Source organism: Lathamus discolor, unplaced genomic scaffold (genome assembly GCF_037157495.1).
Source record: "Lathamus discolor isolate bLatDis1 unplaced genomic scaffold, bLatDis1.hap1 Scaffold_87, whole genome shotgun sequence".
In the NCBI taxonomy this organism is placed as follows: Eukaryota; Metazoa; Chordata; class Aves; order Psittaciformes; family Psittacidae; genus Lathamus; species Lathamus discolor.
In genome coordinates, this window is record NW_027069396.1 from 311,870 (window position 1) to 317,500 (window position 5,631).

Sequence of the window (5,631 nt, forward strand, 5' to 3'; positions counted from 1 at the left end):
AGATGCCATTAGCCTTCTTGGCCGCAAGAGCACATTGCTGGCTCATGGTCATCCTCCTATCCACCAGGACCCCCAGGTCCCTTTCCCCTTCGCTACTTTCCAGCAGGCCACCCCCCAACCTGTACTGGTACATGGGGTTCTTCTTCCCCAGATGCAAGACTCTACACTTGCCCTTGTTAAATTTCATCAAGTTTCTCTCCGCCCAACTCTCCAGCCTGTCCAGGTCTCGCTGAATGGCAGCACAGCTTTCTGGTGTGCCAGCCACTCCTCCCAGTTTTGTGTCATCAGCAAACTTGCTGAGGGTGCACTCAGTTCCCCCATCCAGGTCATTGATGAAAATATTAAACAGCACCGGTCCCAGCACCGACCCCTGAGGGACTCCACTATTTTTCTCTCATTAGCACTATTTTTGCATTATCAGTTATTCTGATGTTGTCCAACTACAATGTGGGTAACTTCCTATTGATACATTAACACGGTTAAGGGGTTTAGTCGTGATATTTGAAGTTTGGACTTTGAACGCTTGGAGATTGGTACGGTCCCAATATTCCAAGTGGTCTTGAAAGGAACAGGAACGCCAAGGAAGGGGAATCCTGGCCTTTCTCCCGGCTTAGGCAACTGAGTGCAAACCCCGCCATCACTTTTGCAATCAGCAATCGATGTTTTAAAGGTTTCCTCATGATTTCTTTGATTCCCTTCCCATCCTAGAATTGAAGGGATATTGCTTTATCCCAACTGGGCAGGCCCCTCTTTTTGCTTCTACTTTAACACCAAAGCAGAGGGCAGAATTCGGGCTCTTCAGGAGCCTGCTTAGTAAGGTTCCATGGGATATAGCCCTGGAGGGCGGGGGGGCCCAAGACTCTTGGCTCATATTCAAGGATCACCTGCTACAAGCTCAGGAGTGCTGCATCCCAACTAGAAGGAAGTGCAGCAGGAGGGCCAGGAGACCTCCTTGGATGGATAAGGAGCTGCTGAGGAAACATCAGAGGAGAGAAGAGGCTTCTAAAAGGTGGAAGCAAGGACAGGTGGCCTGGGTAGAATACAGGGATGTTGTCCGGGAAGCTGGGGACCAGGTTAGGAAAGCCAAGGCCCAGTTAGAATTAAACTTGGCTAGGGATGTTAAGGAGAAGAGGAAGGGATTCTATAGGTACGTCGTGAATAAAAGGCAGATTAGGGACAATGTAGGCCCTCTGCGGACACTGTCAGGAGAGCTGGCTACCCTGGATTTGGAGAAGGCTGAGGTTCTGAATGACTTCTTTGCCTCCGTCTTCACTGGCAAATGCTCTGACCACACCACCAAAGTCTTGGAAGGCAGAAGCAGGGACTGTGAGAATGAAGACCTTGGACCCACTGTAGGAGAGGATCTGGTTCGAGGCCAACTTGACAACCTGAACGTACACAAGTCCATGGGACCTGATGGAATCCAGCCGAGGGTCCTGAAGGAGATGGCGAACGAAGTTGCTAAGCCACTGGCCATCATATTTGAAAGATCATGGCAGTCAGGTGAAGTTCCCGAAGACTGGAAAAAGGGAAATAGAACCCCCCTTTTCAAGAAGGGGAAAATGGAGGACGCGGGGAATTACAGAGCAGTCAGTCTCACCTCAGTGCCTGGCAACATCTTGGAGCAGACTCTCCTGGAAGGCATGCTAAGGCACATGGGAAACAACAAGGTGCTTGGTGACAGCCAGCACGGCTTCACTGAGGGGAAATCCTGCCTGACCATTTTGGTGGCCTTCTATGATGGGGCTACAGAAGTGATGGACAAGGGTAGAGCAGTTGACGTCGTGTACCTGGACTTGTGCAAAGCGTTCGACCCCGTCCCACACGACATCCTTCTCTCTAAATTGAAGACACACCAATTTGATAGGTGGACCGCTCGGTGGATAAAGAACTGGCTGAAAAGCCACACATGCAAAGAGTTGTGGTCAATGGCTCAATGTCCGGCTGGAGACCGGTAAGGAGTGGTGTCCCTCAGGGCTGGTTCTTGGGACCGGTCTTGTTCAACATCTTCGTTCCTGAACACGGACAGTGGGATTGAGTGCGCCCTCAGCAAGTTTGCCAATGACACCAAGCTGTGTGGTCCGGTTGATATGCTGGAGGGAAGGCATGCCATTCGGAGGGACCTGGACACGCTTGTGAGCTGGGCTGATGCCAACCTTATGAAGTTCAACCATGACAAGTGCAAGGTCCTGCACTTGGGTGGGAGCAATCCCAGGCACAACTACAGGTTGGGCAGAGAAGAGATTCAGAGCAGGCCTGAGGAGAAGGACTTTGGGGTGCTGGTCGATGAGAAAATGAACATGAGGCGGCTGCAGTGTGCGCTCGCAGCACAGAAACCAACCGTATCCTGGGCTGCATCAACAGGAGCGTGACCAGCAGGGCGAAGGAGGTGATCCTGCCCCTCTACTCTGCTCTCCTGAGACCTCACCTGGAGCATTGTGTGCAGTTCTGCTGTCCTCAACATAAAAAGGACATGGAACTGCTGCAACAAGTCCAGAGGAGGCCACAAGGATGATCAGGGACTGGAGCACCTCCTGTATAGAGGCAGGCTGAGAATGTTGGGGCTGTTCAGCCTGGAGAAAAGAAGGCTGCATGGAGACCTTAGAGCAGCTTCCAGTGTCTGAAGGGGGCCTATAGGGATGCAGGGGAGGGACTCTTCATTAGGGACTGCAGTGACAGGACAAGGGGTAACGGGTTCAAACTGAAACAGGGGAAGTTTAGATTGGAACTAAGGAGGAAATTCTTTCCTGTTAGGGCGGGGAGGCACTGGAATGGGTTGCCCAGGGAGGTTGTGAGTGCTCCATCCCTGGCAGTGTACAAGGCCAGGTTGGACAGAGCCTTGGGTGGGATGGTTTAGTGTGAGGTGTCCGTGCCCATATCAGGGGGGCTGGAACTGGATGATCTTCAGGTCCTTTCCAACCCAAATTACTCTATCATTGTATGAAATGAAATGAAATGAAATTTTATGACATGATACTGTCGTGGTTTAAACCCAACCACAAACCTCGTTCACTCATTCCCCCCCTTCTTGCCCTCCCCCTGCTCCTGGAGGGACGGAGAGGAGAATCGAAAAGAATGCAACTCCCACGGGCTGAGATAAGAACAGTTTAGTAACTAAGGTGTAACACAAATCACTGCTGCTACCACCAATAATAATAACGCTAAAGGAAATAACAAGAGGAAAGAATACAACACCTCAGCACCAGCTGACTGATAACTCACCCCACTCCCCCCAGCCCAGCACCGACCGATACCTCGTCCAACCCTGCAGTCCCCCTAGCCCTTCTGGGTCACTCCCCCTTACATCCTGGGCATGACGTGCTGTGCTATGGAATACCTCTTTGGCTAGTTTGGGTCAGGTGTCCTGTCTCTGCTTCCTCCTGGCCTCCCCTCCTCCCTGGCAGAGCATGAGGCTCAGAAAGTCCTTGGCCAGACCAAACATTCGAGCAGCAACTGAAAACATCAGCGTTATCAGCACTGTTCCCAGGCCAAAAGATCAAAGCACAGCACTGTACTAGCTCCTAAGAAGGAGAAAAATGACTGCTGCTGCTCAACCCAGGACAGATACGAATTTTATTTTCAGAGAGGAGTGGAGAAGAGGAGAGAGGAGAGGAAAGGAGAGGAGATAAAATGAGGAAGAGGATGAAACAAAAAGAAATTAAATGGAATGAAATAAACTGAAAAAGAAATAAATTATTCAATGTGATGAGATGCGATGAGATGAGTTGAGACGAGATGCGATCAGATTCAGAAGAGATGCGATGCGATGAGATGAGATGCAATGAGATGAGATGAGATGATACGAGGTAATATGAGATTCAATGAGATGAGACGCAATGAGATGAGACGCGATGAGATGAAGTTCAATTTCAACGTGAAGTGATGACATGAGATGAGACGGGATCAATGGGATGAGATGCAATAAGATGAGGTGATTCAATTCGATGCGACGCAATGAGATCAGATGCAATGAGATGCGATGTGATGACGTGAGATGAGATGATGAGATTGGACGACATGAGGTGATATGAGATTCAATGAGATGAGACGAGATGAGATGAGATGAGGTGATTCAATTCAATGCGATGAGATCAGATGAGATGGGATGCAGTGCAATGAGATGAGTTCAGATCAAATCAGATGCGATGCGGTGAGATGAAATGCAGTGAAATGAGATGGGATGAGGTGATTCAATTTGGTGCAATGAGATGCGATCAGATCAGTTGGGATACGATGCAATGAGATGAGATCAGATGCGATGAGATCAGATTCTGATGAGATGAGATGCGAAGAGATGAGATGAGAAGCGATGAGATGCAATGTGATGAGATGCGATGAGTTGAGATGAGATGAGATCAGATTCAGAGAAGATGCGATGAGATGAGATGAGCTGCGATGAGATGAGATGCAATGCAATGAGATGAGATGATACGAGGTAATATGAGATTCAATGAGATGAGATGCAATGAGATGAGAAGCGATGAGATGAGATGAAATTCAGTTTCAATGTGAGGTGATGACATTAGATTCGACGGCATCGATGCAATGAGATGCAATAAGATGAGGTGATTCAATTTGATGCGATGCGACACAATAAGATCAGACGCGATGAGATGCGATGAGATGTGATGAGATGACGAGATGGGATGAAGAGGTGATATGAGATTAAATGAGGTGGGACATGATGAGATGAGAAGAGGTGACTCAATTCGATGCAACGAGATGAGATCAGATGGGATGCAGTGCGATGAGTTCAGATGAGATGCGATGCTATGAGATGAAATGTGATGAGATGAGATGAGGTGATTCAATTTGATGCAATGAGATGTGATCAGATCAGATGGGATACAGTGCAATGAGATGAGATGAGATCAGATGCGATGAGATGAGAGTGATGTGTGATTGAATGAAATGAGACGAGATGTGATGGGATGAGATGTGTTGACTCAATTCCATGCGATGTGATGACATGAGACCAGACAAGACGGGATGCGATGCAGTGAGATGAGATGAGATGAGGTGATTCCAATCGATGCGATGAAATGAGATCAGAGCAGATGTGTTGAGATACGATGAGATGAGATGATTTGATGTGATGATCAAATGTGATGAGATGATCAAATGGGATGCGATGAAAACTGATGAGTTGAGAGGAAAAGAGAGGAGAGGAGAGGAGAGGAGAGGAGAGGAGAGGAGAGGAGAGGAGAGGAGAGGAGAGGAGAGGAGAGGAGAGGAGAGGAGAGGAGAGGAGAGGAGAGGAGAGGGGAGGAGAGGAGAGGAGAGGAGAGGGGAGGAGAGGAGAGGAGAGGAAAGGAGAGGAGAGGAGAGGAGAGGAGAGGAGAGGAGAGGAGAGGAGAGGAGAGGAGAGGATTTGCTAAGATATGATACGATACGATGACGTATTACACGGCACGATATTTTTGGAGCGGAGCGGAGGACGGAAAATGACGAGGCGAAAAAATGAAATGAAATGCAATGAAATGGAAATGAAATGAAATTATATGATATGAAATGACGTGATAACGCGACGCAACACGATATAAGATGATAAAACATAACGCTGTATGGTATGATACAAGATATGCTATGAAATGACGTGAATGAAATGAAATGAAATGAAATGAAATGAAA